An 18,719-nucleotide genomic window follows, 5' to 3' on the forward strand; every position below is an offset into this window, starting at 1 on the left:
TATAAGCCAGTACTCATCTATAAAAAGTCATTGATTTGCTGATACGGTCACTGACAGAAGCTAAACTACCCAATGTAGCAGAAGTATCAGTATTTCCATCACTAGAGATGACGGGTTCATTGTCTGATGTTCCTGGTGCTGGAATCGTATCGACTGTTTCTGAGCTTTGTTGTGGTTTCTGTATCCTATCCCCTCCCCTTTTATCATTTTGGACCTGATCCAAACAAAAAAGAAAGAGATTTGAGAAAGGCATGTGAAAGCCAAAACACATCAATGTTTAATTCTGTTGAAAATAAAGGAGCTGAAAATACACACGCTTCGTGGTGATCTAATTTTTTTTCGGCTTGCCGATTGTGACTGCAAATGTTTATATATATGTATATATGTGCTTTCCTGCTTGTGTCGCAACCTCAGCAGCGTTGATGTTAAAGCGGCAGCCCAGCTGCTGGGAGAGCACCACCCTGTTAAAACTGGAGGCCGCTGAGGATTTGGATACACCCATCCTACGGTGGAGCAACAGGCATAGGATAAAGACGAGCAGGCAAGCGGGGGGCCCATTCAGAGCCTCGAAACACAGCAGATATAAAAAGTGCCTTGATTCACAAAGGGATAACGGACTATATCTCCCATAAAGCACCAATATTGATGCGAGCATATCTATGGGGGTGTGTCCACCGCTGCACGTTTTCCACGCGACGCCTCTGATGAAAAGATATTCGAAACTCGTCAGGCAAAGCGCTGGAACTGTTTAACTTACCTGCATGCTTTACTCGCCTGTACCGAAAATTCAAGGTTAAGAGGTGAACCTTCCTGTTGTTCGTGTGCTTTCCTGCTTGTGTGACAACCTCAGGAGTGTTGATGTTAAAGCGGCAGCCCAGACGCTGGGAGAGCACCACCCTGTTAAAACTGGAGGCCGCTGAGGATTTGGATACACCCATCCTACGGTAAAGCAACAGGCATAGGATAAAGACGAGCAGGCAAGCGGGGGGGCCCATTCAGAGCCTCGAAACACAGCAGATATAAAAAGTGCCTTGATTCACGAAGGGATAACGGACTATATCTCCCATAAAGCACCAATATTGATGCAAGCATATCTATGGGGGTGTGTCCACCGCTGCACATTTTCCACGCGACGCTTTTGATGAAGAGACATTATAAACGCATCAGGCAAAGCCCTGGAACGTTTAACTTACCTGCATGTTTTACTCGCCTGTACCGAAAATTAAAGGTTTAAGAGGTGAACCTTCCTGTTGTTCGTGTTCTTTCCTGCTTGTGTGGCAACCTCAGGAGCATTGATGTTAAAGCGGCAGCCCAGCCGCTGGGAGAGCACCACCCTGTTAAAACTGGAGGCCGCTGAGGATTTGGATACACCCATCTTACGGTGGAGCAACAGGCATAGGATAAAGACGAGCAGGCAAGCGGGGGGGCCCATTCAGAGCCTCGAAACACAGCAGATATATAAAGTGCCTTAATTCAAGAAGGGATAACGGACTATATCTCCCATAAAGCACCAATATTGATGCAAGCATATCTATGGGGGTGTGTCCACCGCTGCACGTTTTCCACGCGACGCCTCTGATGAAGAGACATTATAAACGCGTCAGGTAAAGCGCTGGAACTGTTTAACTTACCTGCATGCTTTACTCGCCTGTACTGAAAATTAAAGGTTTAAGAGGTGAACCTTCCTGTTGTTCGTGTGCTTTCCTGCTTGTGTGGCAACCTCAGGAGCGTTGATGTTAAAGCGGCAGCCCAGCCGCTGGGAGAGCACCACCCTGTTAAAAATGGAGGCCGCTGAGGATTTGGATACACCCATCCTACGGTGGAGCAACAGGCATAGGATAAAGACGAGCAGGCAAGCGGGGGGGCCATTCAGAGCCTGGAAACACAGCAGATATAAAAAGTGCCTTGATTTACGAAGGAATAACGGACTATATCTCCCATAAAGCACCAATATTGATGCAAGCATATCTATGGGGGTGTGTCCACTGCTGCACGTTATCCACGCGACGCCTCTGATGAAGAGACATTCGAAACGCGTCAGGCAAAGCGCTGGAACTGTTTAACTTACCTGCATGCTTTACTCGCCTGTACCGAAAATTAAAGGTTTAAGAGGTGAACCTTCCTGTTGTTCGTGTGCTTTCCTGCTTGTGTGGCAACCTCAGGAGCGTTGATATATATATATATATATATATATATTACCTACTGGCGGTCGCCAGTAGGTAGTTATAGTTAGGACCTAGTTTCCATAGGAAATCCGCAACATTCTATTGGGAATAACTTTGGCCCTGGTGGACGAATGTTTGCGAATTTCTCAAAAAAGATGGCTAGGTCCGCTGCGCTCATTCTGTGAAAGTTTTGGGGGGATTGGTGAAGTGGGGGCTGAGATAAAAGGGGGGTCCCAAAACGTGTTTTTCCCATGTTATTTTCCATAGGACGTTTAGACACGGCTACAGCTCGAACGGCTGAATGGATTTATAAGAAATTTGGTAGAAAGGTAGAGTGTGGGTCGCAGATCACGCTTTTGTTTAAATGGTGTAAATCCGTTCAGTAGTTGCTGAGAAAATTAAAGTTGAAATCAGTTATATATCTATAAGCGCGCACGGGTGCGCGCACCTATGCGGGTGTGCGCGAGCGGCATTGTGATTTGCTGTTTAACGTCTGTCAACATTCGATTCGGAGGAAATCAGGAAGTGTTGTCCGCCATTTTGTTAGTGCGAGTGAATATATTGTACAGAACAAATGGTTAGAACATGGAAAGGGGGGAAGGTAGAGATTGTCTGGCCGGGTAGGTTTTCTAAGGGGGTACAGTATGGACCCTGAACGCGAAAAGACCATTTTTTTTGGGGAGAAAACATTTGCGGGGTGCATGCATTCGGTCGCGCACCCCTATTTACAAGACTGTGAAAAACTATAGTGGTGAGAATGGAAAGGGAGCAGGGTGGAGAGTGTTTGATTTCGTAGGTTTCTTGAGGGGTTTATTAAGGATGACGAAAGTCTAAAAGTAGCTTTTTTTCGCAAATAAGTTACGAGGTGCGCGCACTCGGTCGCGCACGGCGATCAAAAAACATAAAGAAAGATGGAGATAAATTACAAGTTTGAGTGTTTAGATCTAAGGTGGCTCTTAAAAGAGCCCTTGTGTTAATTGAGTTTTTGCTGAACTTATAAGTAAGTTCCGATGCAGAGTCTCATGTTACAGAGGAAAATTCTATTTCCCTCATCCGTGAAATGAACACCATCTCTCCGATAGATGCCTTCCATGTTGAAACGTAGGTTGTTGTTGTATATAGAACCCATGTTATATTATCTGAGGAAAGCAGAAACAGATTTATTTACATGTTTCCTTGCTTTCTCAATCTGTGGACAACGTTCATTGGACCAATTCCATTTTTGTCTTTGGCATATATTTGAATACACCAAGACAGTTCGAGGAAAAAGTGACATCAATTGACGAAAGGTGTCTTTTAGAAGCATTTCTAGACCTACACCTGTTAATGTGCCTAGATCATTCCCACCACAGTGCACAATTATCAGGTTAGGTTCAGGGAGATGTGTAAAGGTTTTCACCAATGGTATCAATTGGTGACATCTTAATCCTCTTTGGCCAATCCACGTAATCTGCACATTTGGTAAGTCAAGGTTAGAAATTCGTCTGTTTGCAGCATATTTTTCACTCCAGTGAATATAACTGTGTCCTACAAGCCAAACCTTCATTTTCAAGGTAGATGCAGTAGTACTCCGATGGGTTCTGGAGGTGGAATGGCAAGTAGATGGTGAAAGTCATGATAAAAAAAGTGTGTGAGGATTGGTGTTAATGAAAAACTGAACATGATTGGTTAACTGATATACTTCAAGATTGAAGACTACGCTGTATGTTATAGTTTTATTAGAAACAAATCTTCTATTGGTCGTGGAAAAAAAAGAAATGTAAAACAAGAGTGGATAGGCAGGTGTGTTTGGAGGGAAATTATCCTTTTTGCTTGGATTTAGAACGTTGAGATATGAACTTTTGACCTGTGCCTTCAGGCAGGTGCAGAATGAGCTGTTACCATGGTAACAGGCAGAGAAGGCAGAGGGTGAAGGGTGACCGTTATGTGACTTTGAAAATATTGAAAGGATAACCGACTGAAATGTTAATTTGAATATGAAATTGTGCGGGAACAAATATGATTGGTTGAAGAGAGATATATGAGTGTGTATTGACAGAAGATCTATGCCATTATTCTTTGGTTGCAGTGATAGAAGTACTATTGAGAGCTCCGTCAAACGGCTATCGTTTTACAACTATCATTGTTCTACATCTGATAAAGCATTGGTAAAGGTGAGTGTATAACTGTTTGTTTTATGATGTACCGTTAAATGTGGTTTGATCACTATATTTGATTATGTGAGTTACTGTGTCTAAGGAAGCACATTTTTGACTTTGATACAGTTTGATATGTTTTCAACTAATGTTCCATTTTATTACATCAATGTTTTGGAACATTGTTTCTTTGTAATTATTAGTTTAAAATTATGATTAATTAATTTGATTAAGGATAGTGGAGTTCAGTCATGTTTTTAAGTTATGAGCTACTGTTAGGTCTATGAAGTAAATGTTACTTAGAGACGGATCTGCAACGAAATTTGGGGGGGGAAGGACGATAAAAAAGATTTTTTGTAGGGGGACATGAACGTGTAATCAGTAGATAGAGTAAAGGTGGAGGGGCTGTTACAATGGGTAAAACAAATGCAAGGCCTAATTAATATTGAAATGGTTCTTTATAGAGATGTGAAACGTTCAGGTGCGGCTCTGTGTGTATCTGGGATGTGTGTTATCTTGGGCTTCCACAGCAGACGTCAGAGGGGGGGGAGGGGCTGAAGTTCTGTTAAGTTAATGGGGGTTGTGTGCCGTTTCTTCACTTTCTTTCAAGTCTGAATTATAGTTTTGAATGTATTTGTGGAAAACTGAATAAATAGAAAATAAAATGTAATAAAATAGACAGAAGTTAATAAACATTTGGGAGCGTTTGCACATAATTTGTAAAGTTGGTTACAGTTAAAAAAAAAAAGGAATTGGTAGAGTGGCAGATAATGCAGGTAGAGAGAAAAATAGTTGATTAAATGTGATATTGTCGAAAAAAAGTGGTAATGCTTTAGGTATTTTAAACTTTAAGGGGCAGATTTATGAAGGCCTTGCGCCGCCGGTGGGTCATTTTTAACATGGGAAAAAGTGACGCACCGGCGGCGCAAGGCATTCATAAATCTGCCCCTAAGTTTGAGGAAAAAATTACAATGTGGTTTGCGGCCGAGGGATGCAGTGGTGGGGGTGGGGTGAGAAGGAGAGGTGTCCCAGTACAATCAAATGAAAAATTGTGACCATGAGGTTGTAGACAGGTTCGTGGAGTATATGCCTTTTATAAATTGATGAAGAAGAGCAAATATATATAGAGGTTTCTGTGTACCACAGTGTGACTCCATTTTCATCTCACTCCTGCTTTCTATATTAGTTGCTTTGTGTTATGTTAGTGTGTGTATGTGGGGGTGTGTGCGTTCAGTCTGAGCTAAGGAAGTTTGTTCTGCAGGCAGACACAGTTGTTATAGTCGAGATGAAAGGGTGATAAGTATTGAAATAGGATATAGTGTATGCTCTGTGGAAGCGAGGGAGCAGTGATTAATACTCTGAGTGAAGCACAACTGCGCGGAGTTTTGTTACAGTAATAAATAATTTTTTGCCAGAGGTACGATTGATGCTATGGTTCACAACTCGTAAAGAAACGGTTGACTGACCGTCGCAGGCCAGCGGGGTGAAGTATGAAATATTCAGGTTGACATAAGAAAACATGAATTGAGTGCAGCTGAGATTACGTGAAACACATGAATACAGTTTTAGTATAAATTATTTCAGTTGTGAAAATGGGTTAAAAGAGGGAACGTATATATTTCAAATTTTTATTCAATGATGCAGTGTTTTGAGAGAACGTTTTTTATTCAATACAAGTAAACATAATCTAAAGAAAATAGTGGGTATAGTTACTAGTTCATAGAACACAAATGATGGAAATGTAGTATGAAGCAAAATGAATATTGTTTAAAAAACATTGTACAGCCCCGCAATGAAATATATTTAATTATATTGCATGCAAGAAGGTGTGTTTTGATTTTAAGTTCAGTAATCATATATGAAAATAGTAATGGTTAAACATCACTTCATTAACAGTTAGTTTTCAGCATACGAAGCAGTAACAAGCTTGTTGTATGGTATTGTGAAAGGAAATGAAAAACGCGCCAAAAGGGAGAATTTGGCTCGAGGTGCATGTATGTTATGTGCAGGGACATTCGAAAATCAGTACTCAGAACAACTATTGTATTGATATAACTTTTTGAAAGGTTTCAGTACACAATGTCTCATACAGGTTGATAAGCAAGGGTAATATCAGGGTAATCATAAACTTTTTAGTTATGAATCAAAAATCTTTCAATAGGCATAAATTAAAAGCAGCACATGTGTGTGAGGCGGAAATAAGGAGTAGAAAGGGAGAATGGTGATAAACCATATAAAATCATATAAAAAGTCATTGTAACTATACACATTTCTCTGGGCACATTTAACCATATTTTACGCAGCCTTGGTTCGAGAATATTTTAAATCAGATAACATAACATAAGGTAGTGATTTGTTGAAATTAGAGCATCATGAAATGTTTTGAACAAAATCGAGGAGGTGTGGAAAAAAAATTAACTCCACATAACTTAAAAAATTCACAGCAGCAGGAAATTACAATTTCCAATGTTAGTAAAGCCAATAGGTCAGTTTATAAAAAATATAATAAGAAAAAAAAAATAAGAAAAATTAGGAAGGGAAAAAACAGTCAAGATGTCAATGGTTTGCAGAACAGCTATCCTTCCATTGAATAGGCAAAGTAAGTGGCAACTGCTTCTAAAAGAAAGTCATTGTTATCATCCGAAAACAAGTCAGCCATCCAATTGAAAAGAGGAAATGAAAATACATGGTCATTAATCACCGGAGCCTCTAGTAGCATCAGAGGAGAACTCGGTGAATTTTCAATGTAGCTGTGTGCCAAGAAATCTTGCGCCGCTGCGAATATATTCCAATGACCCAGAACTCCATGTATCGCTGCAAAGGCCATAATCCCTCCGTCGGAACAAAGTTGTTCATGATCAAGTAACGGATTCATGAGATGATTGTAATTCACTTCAGGAGGTACTGAGTTGCAGAGACATAAGTCCAGGGCCCACATGAAATCACAGCTCAGGCAATGAAATACAGGCTGCACACAGGTGAAATAGGTAAATCGAAACGATAATCCATATGATGCACTCAAAGTCGCGAGTGGCAGAATGCCATACTGGTCAAGCATCCTGTGGCGAAATAGTTCTAAGTGCTCCAGCTCGTTTGCGAAGGCAGGACTGACATCCATTTTGTAATAACGAAAATAGGAATACAAAAGTTGTAGCTGCTGGTAGTAGATGAGGAAGTTCAGAAACATAGATCTGAAAGTATGGAGTGAAAGTAGCAGAATGCCTTTAAATGATTTGGTGCAAAAAAAAAAAAAAACATTGGTTAGTAGCTGCAAAAAAAATAGTGCAGCTGGGAAGTGGAGGAGCGTTAAAGATTATGAGAGTCACCTTAGAAAATTGTAAAGGAAGGTCACTATTTAATAAGGTATGCAGTTTTCTGCGAGTGTTAGCTAAGTGAATGAGATATGTTTGTGAACAGATGCTCGGGTAGCTTGATTTTGGGACAATAAGGCTGTTGTTCAAGTCTAGGGATGGAACTTTGAGTTCAAGGCCGTATTTTGCGGCCAGATGAAAAACATCAAGGTTCCCATGCGTGGGTGGATGAAGTTCATTTTTACAGAGAGGCATATGCAGAGTGACTATTACAGACTAAAGTTTGTCGTTTAAAAAGTCATAGTAATTGACATTGCTTGAAAATAAATAATTACTGCTGAGTGTTAAGGTAAAATTCGGCATTATGGGAGATACCGGTGTACCTTTGAAAACACATGCAACATTACAGTGCTTCATGTAAAATAAGTGATGCAATTGGTAGTGCCTGGATGTGAACGATTATGTGCGGCATTGATATTTTTGACACTGTGGGCCTTATTTATGAAGGCCTTGCGCCGCCGGTGCGTCACTTTTTCCCATGTTAAAATTGACGCACCGGCGGCGCAAGGCTTTCATAAATCTGCCCCTGTGTACTTATGAGTAGTGGAGAAGTGACGCAATGAAATGATGTTAGGTGAGTGTAGTGTAGTTACGGAACGGAAAACGTTTACAGAGAGTTACATTTAGTATGGAATAGTTTTTATTTTTTTCACAAACTAACATATGAGAATATTGTTACAGTGTTAGCGGAACTGTTAGTTGAAGTTTGATAAAGATTAGTGAAATAAGTAAATTATGGTGTATTTAATATGTGCAGCTAATAATCTGTGAGAAAAGGTAATAGTCCACAGTCTTGTAAATAGGGGTGCGCGATCCAATGCGCGCACCACGTAACTTTTTACGGAGAAAAAAAAAGTTTCATTCACGTTCAGGGTCTATACTGGACTTCCTGAGAAAACGTACTGGGTTACATAATCTGTACCTTTTGTCCTTTTCATGTTCTAACCCTTTGATCAGTACAATATATTCACTCGCAGTTACAAAATGGCGGCCAATACTTTCTGATTTGCACTGATTCTAATGTTAACAGATGTTAAACAGCAAATGAGAATTCTATAAACTGTATATTTTTGTAATTTTAAATAATAGGCAAAATAAGTAAACTTAAAGATCTGAAACGATCTTCATGTGTCGTCTGCATTTCCAGCATTAAATTTTACTTAAAAAGCATGTGAATCACAGTCTTGTAAATAGGGTTGCGCGATCGAGTGCGCGCACCCCGTAACTTTTTTCAGAAAAAAAAAATGTTGTTCTGGCGTTCAGGGTCTATAGTGCACTCCCTGAGAAAACGTACTCGCTTAGATAATCTGTACCTTTTTCTCTTTCCATGTTCTCACCGTTTGTTCGGTAGAATATATGCAGTCGTATTAACAAAATGGCGGCAACACTTCCTTATTTCCTCCGAATGGAATGTTGAGAGACGTTCAGCAGCTAATTATAATAAATGGTATAAAAAAGCGGCTGCAAAGCATGCATATTGTTAAAAAGTTAGCAATATTCAGCGATCCAATGCGCGCACCACGTAACTTTTTACGGAGAAAAAAAAAGTTTCATTCACGTTCAGGGTCTATACTGGACTTCCTGAGAAAACGTACTTGGTTACATAATCTGTACCTTTTGTCCTTTTCATGTTCTAACCCTTTGATCAGTACAATATATTCACTCGCAGTTACAAAATGGCGGCCAATACTTTCTGATTTGCACTGATTCTAATGTTAACAGATGTTAAACAGCAAATGAGAATTCTATAAACTGTATATTTTTGAAATTTTAAATAATAGGCAAAATAAGTAAACTTAAAGATCTGAAACGATCTTCAAGTGTCGTCTGCATTTCCGGCATTAAATTTTACTTATAAAGCATGTGAATCACAGTCTTGTAAATAGGGTTGCGCGATCGAGTGCGCGCACCCCGTAACTTTTTTCAGAAAAAAAAAATGTTGTTCTGGCGTTCAGGGTCTATAGTGCACTCCCTGAGAAAACGTACTCGCTTAGATAATCTGTACCTTTTTCTCTTTCCATGTTCTCACCGTTTGTTCGGTAGAATATATGCAGTCGTATTAACAAAATGGCGGCAACACTTCCTTATTTCCTCCGAATGGAATGTTGAGAGACGTTCAGCAGCTAATTATAATAAATGGTATAAAAAACGGCTGCAATGCATGCATATTGTTAAAAAGTTAGCGATATTCATGCTATACCGAGCTAATGCTCTTAGCTATGTTATCTAGGTCCCATTGGATAACATGACTAAAAACTGCTCAGGGCAGATGTTAGCTTTTGGAGATATTCACGCTTAGCGCGAATATCTTCAAAATTGGTAATAGGCGATAGTGATGTTAGTGACTGTTTCCAGTTGCTATCATGTTGCCACGCCCACTTTAGGATATCATTAGTGATAGTTATTACTGACATGCAAAGTGGCGCACTAGATGGTTGCTATCTGCTACTAGCTGTCGCTAACTGGTGTTAGCGACAGCTATGTAATAGGGAGATAATTTTATCTTCGCTTTGTTGGCACTTGAAGGCAAAAAAAGTGGAGATAAACTCCCTTGATAATATGCCCAATTTGGGGGAATTCAGAAAGTGTTGAGCGCCATTATGTTAAAAAACTCCCTGCACATAATGTATATGTATTTACGTAAAAAATATAGAAAGTAAGGTTGTGTAGTAGTGCATATCAAAAATATTGCATGTAGTATCCTGGTAATGTATGGTAGATTATATTGTATATAATGACTGATTTAAAAAAAAATGTAGGGGGAAAAATTTGGTAAATAAATGTGGTTCACAAAGACATCTTGGGCCTCATTTATGAAGGCCTTGCGCCGCTGGTGCGTCACTTTTAACATGGGAAAAAGTGACGCACCGGTGGCGCAAGGATTTCATAAATAAGGCCCCTTAAACTTAGGCTTTACGATATATATTGGATAGAAAATTAGGGAATGTATATGGTAGGCATGATATTTGGTAAAATGGGTGTATGTTGTGTAATACATTTGTGTGTATTATGTTAACTAAAATTCAGTTGTGTATTTTTTTTAAAGAGTGTTTGGTGCTGAAAAGCAACAACCAGAGGTTGAACGTGAGAGTATAGAAACAGAAAATCCTTTTTTACAGGTGAGTTGATAAATTTAAAATGATAACTTATTTTGGAAAAGATTATCATAATATGCATGTTTTTTTTAAAAAAATTAACACTGCTTCTCTTATACATGAGGGTTTTAATTTGTACTTTCAACATGTCTCAACATGCTTGTAGTACATATGTATTTTGAAATACGGTTTTATTGTTAATTGTTACAATCTTTTGATGGGCCGGGTTCATGTGTTATTTTGTATACAGTTTGGGTTCATCTATTCTTTGACTGTAAGAGTTTGCTGTTTACCTTGGTTAATTTTTGCTAAGTCATCATTATCTTTCAACTTTATGCTGTATCATTTGTGTACAGTAATTTTTGAGAAATTATAGAGGTATATTATGACATGGCTGTTGGCGTGATGGACATTTCGGATGCATTTTTGTGACAGTACTATGTATTTGCATTCTATTATATGCATTTGCACAGGTGTATTATGATGAGGTCAGTCGGACGCCATCGAGGGAGTAATGGTAGGGCAGGGAGGGAGGGAGGGGGAGGTGTAGGGTAGAGAGATCTAAAATATGGTATATAGATAAATGTAGGAAAGTATATATTTTAATTAATAAAAAAAAAATTTCAGTGTACACAGCATCGCATTTTGGAATGTAGTGCACACTGTAAAATTCATTTAAATAATTAAATTATGTATTTACTACAAATTATCTGTATCCTGGTTTTTAGGTCCCTCCAGCAAAGATCTTCCCCTCCTCGTCTCCCTGTCGCACTATAATTGCCTCCAGGAGTTGCGGCTCATTGTGGTTTTATATGACTATGATGAAATGTTTTACATTAGATGAAATTTACATGATGAGTATGCTGTTAAAGGTAAAAGTAACTGCCTCTGTGGGAAGTAGCAATCGGTTTAGTGAATGTTTAATTGGTATGTTGTGAGTTATTCCTTCAGTTTGCATACAGTTTGAATCACAGTTTATAGTGGTGAAGTTAGAAAATAGATCTCTACAATAAAATTAGAAAGTGTATAAATAGTTCTACAGCACGAAATGCAGAAAGCAAATTTCACAGTGAAATGTGTTTTTATAGCACAATTTTAATTTAAAAAATTAAATAGGAAACTGTTAATGTCTAGGATGAAAGTATCTGTTTTTTAGAAAAATAAAGAGGAAGGTCTTATAATAATCAATGTAGTTAATGTCTTTAAAAGTATGAAAGTGTATGTAGGTAAAAGATTACTCAAGGTAATCATTGGTTAACTAATAATAAAAAATATATAAATTAGTCTTTCTATTTTTTTAAAAGGAGAAAGAAGATAGAAAATTCATAAAAACATGGAAGATTACTGTAAAAATGAGAATATCAATTTTGAAATGGCAAAAGAAGTCCTAGAAGAATTAATTGAAGGAGTATTTGAGGATGAAATTTCAACTGAAAATGAGGACTTTTTGGACAGCACTTTTGATAGTGCATACTTAGATATGGTGGAAGAAGAGAATTTGGAAGAGCAAAATAGTAATGAAATATCAGATGAAATTATGCTAAATGTGATTCTGGAATATGAATTATTAAATGAATAAAATTATTTTTGATTAAATAAAAAATAATTGAAAATATTATTGTTGTATCGTTAATCAGTATTCTCTTTTTTAAGAATGACAGTAAAAGTTGTGATAAGGTGGATAAAAGATTAAAGTTATAAAAAAAAAGCATTAGGAACATCGACAATGCTTGGAAGTTAGAATAGTACTTGTATGTCTCAAAAATTACATTCATAGAATACATGTGTAAGGATAACATAGATATGGAGTGTGACAAATTTAGAAACAATATTCACTATAGGATTTCCTACTCTGACCAGAGACTGTTTCTTTGTCTTTATTCAAGTTATAAAATCAAGCATTGGTTATAATTTGTATGGTATATAGTAGTAGGGGTCTATAATATTTTTAAATTTTTTCCAAACAGGTTATCATTAATATCAGAAACATCAATCAGTATGCCGACGAGAAATGAAAAAAGAAAGCTGTATAAAAAGACATACCATTTGAAGAGAAAAGAGGGACAAGATTTACGTAATCAACAAAGGACAGAGAAAAACAAGAGTGCTCCTGGTAAGAGCAGTAAGGAATTTTTAAAAAAATTGTCTCAGAGGAAAAGTCAATTGGATAATGTTGCAAAGGAAAAGCAGTTTTCAGGATCTACAAGGAGAAATGGACGAAAAAAGAAAACTGTGTTGGAAAAGAGTGGTGAGGAAAATATGTACAGTAAAAGACGTACAAATCAGTTTGCGGAAATAAGGAAACGTATGTTTCATAAGAGAGTTGTTATGAATTTATTACAAAAGGAAAAAGTTTCAAAAAGGAAATCTGCTTTTTATAAGAAAAAAAAATATATAGAGGAAGTTGTGGATGATGCGTTCGAGACGAAAAACAAATTGGTTATTTTGGTGCTTAAAAGAATAAATACACTAAATAAGGCAATCAGAGTTTTAAAAGCTAAGAGTAAAGGGAAGAGACACATAAATAGAACTCATTTTTGTAAAATCTTTTCTGGTAAATGGATTCATACTTCAAATTCTGAGCCATTTTTTAATGAAGAGAGTTACTTTCAAAGTAACGATTTGTTGCATGCAGTTGACACCAGTGGTCGAGCGTATGAAGTGAAGGATGGCTGTCCTATTGAGAAAGAGAAAATTGAGGTCAGAAATACAGAAGGGGAAATAGGTGGAGAAGTTTTACAGGGACGTGTTCATGCTCCTGTTTATAGTTGGAATTGTAGCAGTATTTGCAGTGTGCGACAGGATTCAATTGATTTCTTTCGCAATTTCTTACGTAAGTACACTAAGGAAAGTAAAAAAAAAAAAATTGTACTGTTGCAAGAATTAGATCGTCGCAGAGTGCGAGAAAAAGTGGGTTTGCAAGGACATTCTTTGGCTTGTCTTTCTAAAAAAATATGCCAAAGTGTCTTTCATCACTTTAGGATGTTAGCAGTGCATCATACCAAAATGAGAAAATTAGTCAGAAATATGTATTATGCAAAAAGTCCAGCACTTAAACTTAAAGAGTTAAATAGTGCTCTTTTGCATGGGTGTGTTAGATGTGAAGAGTATTTGTGCAGAAATTGAGGTAAGTTATTTTGGTCGAGATGAAGAGAATGTAGAAACTGATATAGTTATAGAAGGAAATGTGTTAGAAAATGTTGGACACTTTAATACTGAAGAATTTGAACAGGAAATAACAAAATTTAACGTCATTGCAGGTGAAAAACCAAATTTAACTTGTGTGTGTTGTCGACGCATTCATTACAAAAGTCAAACTAAGTTAGTTGATTTATATTTAAAAAGTGAAGATGAAGATAACACTCAGTGGAGAGAGTTTGCAACTTATTTGCTGGTAGAAAACTATTTTGATTTGGGTTTTGAACAACGTATTTGTAAATATTGTTATAATAAATTGAATGAAAATAAAATGCCTGCTAGAGCTGTTCATAATAATCTGTTGATAAATATTCCAGCGGAACTGAAGGATTTAAATACTTATGAGACTATTTTGATTCAATGTGTACATCCTTTTCAGGCTATTATTCGTATGGAGCCTAAGACTGGGAAATTAAATCCTACAGATTTACAAAGAGGATTAAAGGGTAGAGTTGTATATTTGCCACTTGATTTAAAAAAAATGTAGAGACAATTGGTATTGAAAATGTAGAAGAGGAACCTCTTGTTATTCTAGTTAATGGTGTACGTACAAAGAGTAAGAAAATCTGGCAAGATTTAGTGGATGTTAGGAAAGTGAAGAAGGCAACGTTGTATTTAGTTAAAAATAATAAATACTATAAAAATGTGTATGTAGAACAAGAAGATGTAAGTGATGAAGAGAATAATGATTTCTCTATTGGACAAATTGAAAAAGTTGACATGTCCAGAAGTGAAGAAATTTATGAACATTACAGTGTTCATCCACTGCATTCCAAAGAAGCAATGGGGAATGCAATTGAGTTATTTCAGATGAAAAAAGCAGAAGGAAGTCCTATTAGTGTGTGGGAAAAAAGTTTGGAAGGTCGTTGTTTCCCACACTTATTCCCAACAGGTGAAGGTGCGCGATATGATGATCGACCTATGCAGATTCCTGCTTCTGAGTACTGGACTACAAGGTTATATGCAGAAGATCCCAGATTTCGTCAATGTATTCCATATTTGTTTCATCTTCTCTTTGAGAGTGACTTATCTGGTCTTTCTTATGCAGTAAACCATGTCTTAAAAAGTGGAGTGCATCTGCATAATGTTTCAGCAAAGGATTTCATGGATAAAGTGCAACAGAAAGAGAGTGTTTTGGATTCTCATCTAATTAATTTAATGGCATGTCAGCGTGGTACTAATGAATATTGGTACCGTCGTCATGGAGATTTAAAATGCATGCTACGAAACTTGGGAGCACCAACATGGTTTGTCACTCTAAGCTGTGCAGAGTACGCCTGGGAAGATTTACTTGAATATCTTCGAGAGGCGAATGTAAATATTGAAAATATAAACTACAAGACACCAGGAGAATTGTGTTCGTTGGATCCGGTTAATGTTTGCCGATATTTTAATCATCGATTTGAAGCAATGATGTCGTTTCTTACAAACAAGAAGAATCCACCGCTTGGTGAAGTTTTGGATTTCTTCTGGAGAAAAGAGTATCAAGCTAGAGGTGCTCCACATATTCATATGTTACTATGGATCAAGGATGCTCCCAAATTTGGAAAAGACTCCGATGAAACTGTACTGTCTTTTATTGAGGAATATGCCACTTGTGACATACCTAACAGTACAAGTGATAAAGACTTAAGAGGAAAAGTGTTACGGTTTCAAAGACATCGTTGTGGGAAATATTGTCTGCGAAAATTCAAAACAAAGGATAAGTTCTATACAAAATGTCGTTTTGGATTTGCACGACCAGTGCTTTCAAAAGGAAGAGTGAATAATTTGATGTCATCTTTGCGACATAACATTACTAGAAGATCACCCAAAAATACTTATAATTTAAGAAGAGGAGAAGAGTCCAAATATATAAATGACTACAACCCTGTCATTTTGTCCATGTGGAATGCTAACATGGATATACAATATGTTGCGGACAACTCTATTGCTGTGGCTCGATATGTAACGTCTTACATCACAAAATCTGAAAAGACGGAACTGAAGGAGATGTGGGAAGATATTTCTCATGAAAAGAGCCTAAGCAAGAAATTGTATCCATACAGTTTGAAGATGTTATCACATCAAGAAATTGGAGCATATGAATGCTGTGATCGATTATCATCAGCAAGTCTTTATGCGAAATCTCGAAGTATCCTGTGGGTGAGTTTAGGTCTAGCAGGAACATGAAACCATGTTTTGAAAACTGTGCAAGAAATTGAATATTTAGCACAGAAAGAACCAAACAGTACAGACATTTTGAAAACAAATATGTTGGATACATACTATCCAAATAGAAGTACTCTGCTAGAAAATATTTGTCTGTATGAAGTTCTTGAAAAATACACTTTTAAAAGGAATGTTAGAGAGAATGTTGAAAAAGGTATGTACGCTGTAATTGGACAGGAAGGATGTCAGGTGAAACAAACAAAAGGACATTTGATTAATCACCGAAAACTGAGTTGCGAAAATCCATACAAAAGAGAATTTTACTATTTAGCTCTTTTGCAACTCTTTAAACCATGGCGTACCGAAGAGGAACTACTTGGAGAGTTTATAAGTTATGAAGATTCTTTTAACGCATCTAAAAGTAGTATAGAATGTCCTGCTTTTAGTAATTATCTGAAAATGTTGAACGACGAAATAGAGCAAGAAGCAACAATTGCAGCAGAGATTGCTAGAGAAAGTTCACAAGATACACAAAGTTCAGCATCGTTGAGTCAGGATCCACTGGGAGAACCAATTATCCGAAATGAAGCAGCCACTGCCATGGATGAGGTGGAAAGAGCAATGGAGCAAGCTCAAGAGGATATAATAAACTTAGAAGAATTGGAGAAGGAATTTAATCTTGAGCAAAGACAAATATATGTGGAAGTGACAGAGCACATTGAGCATGGTTTTCGTCATGAGAAAAAAGAATGCTCATGTATGTCATTTCAACCTATTCGACTATATGTAAGTGGAGAAGCTGGTACAGGGAAAAGTTTTCTTATAAAAGGAATTACTGCATATCTACAGCAAAAAACTCAGTCACCATTGTCTTGTGTTGTGACAGCTCCAACTGGATTGGCAGCACATAATATTAAAGGTATTACTTTACATCGTTTATTAATGCTGCCAGTTGAACATGAAAACAAATTACAATATCACAAGCTATCTGGAGATGCTTGTTATGAAGTTTCAAGAGTTCTTAAAGAAATGAAACTTCTTATTATTGATGAGGTAAGCATGGTATCCAATTTAATGCTTGCTTTTGTACATTTAAGAATGCAGCAGATACTTAAAACTGACTATGATGTTTTATTTGGAGGGAAACATGTCATAGTTTTTGGAGATCTACTGCAACTAACTCCTGTAAAAGGAAAATCTGTATTTGAAACTGTGACACATGAAGACACCAGAAAGTGCCTTGGCAGTATTGGAAATGTAAATATATGGTCACATTTCAAATATACTGAACTGATTCAAAATATGCGACAGGCAAAGGATACTAAATATGGAGAGATTCTTCAAGATATAAGGATTGGAAGACTAACTGAAGATGCAAAAGAAGCTCTACAAACTCGATTAATATGTAAGTTGTTTCCCAATGAAGATAATGTACCTGAGAAAATATATAGTAAAGAGGTAAAAGATAAGTCAGTTATATGCTTGATGCCAACTCTAAAAGAATGCTCAGTTTTCAATGAGAAAATGTTGAAGTTGGAAAATCAAGAAATTAAGAAACTGGAAGCGAAAGATAAAATAGAGTATGAAGGAAGTACTATTGTTTTGTCTGATAAATTAAAGTTAAAATTGGATAGTCTACAGATATCTATATCTAAAACTGCTGGTTTAGAGAAGAATCTGTATGTATGTTTAAATTGTCGGGTTATTTTATGGAGAAATGTACTTGTAGAAAGAGGTCTGGTGAATGGAGCAATGGGTAATGTTGTTAGTTTTGTAAATTACCCAAATAGAGATGAGATTGAATTTTTACAAATAAAATTTGATGAAATAGAGGAAGTTCAACTAATCAGTCGCTGCTCAAGTCGTTTTTTACTTGTAAAAGACTTGTATGTCCGTCGGAAACAATTTCCAATTTGGTTGGCATATGCAGTGACTATTCACAAATCGCAAGGTTTAAGTGTAGATTGTGCTTTGGTAAATATTGGAAATAGTGTATTCAAAGAGGGTATGGGATATGTTGCTTTATCACGAGTTAGAACTTTATCTGGGCTTTATCTAATTGATTTTGATGAGACAAAGATCAGTGCAGATTTAAAATGTGTACAGGAGTATAATAGGTTAAGAAGAGAATACGCTCCACATTTACCTCAATATCCTTTAATTAAAAAGAGTATAGTTGGTCAGAAAAGGAGAAATGAGAAACAATGTAGTGAAGTATTAGAGAAACGAAGAAAAAAAGATGAGACTGTCATTGATAAGAGTCAGAAAAACGTTAGTTCTACAGAGATTGTTGGATTTAAATTTGAAAATAGGTCTGGTGTCAACTGCTATGCAAATGTAGTGGTTAATGTGTTTTTTTTTCTAAAAAGGTTACAGGAACAGATTAGAGAAAATCAGGAGCAAACATTTTGTTGTTCTTCAAATTCTGTGTTTGAAAAATGTACTAGTAGTAATAGTGAAGTAGCAAGTGTTTCAGAAGTAAGGAATGTTTTAGACATATGTGCAGAACTAAATCAATTTTCTCAGAATATTCAGCAAGATTGTCAGGAATTTATTATGTATATGCTTACAGTTTTGGAAGAAGAAGGTGTAGGTATTGATAGT

The sequence above is a fragment of the Lissotriton helveticus genome, chromosome 1_1 (genome assembly GCF_964261635.1).
Source record: "Lissotriton helveticus chromosome 1_1, aLisHel1.1, whole genome shotgun sequence".
Classification (NCBI taxonomy): Eukaryota; Metazoa; Chordata; class Amphibia; order Caudata; family Salamandridae; genus Lissotriton; species Lissotriton helveticus.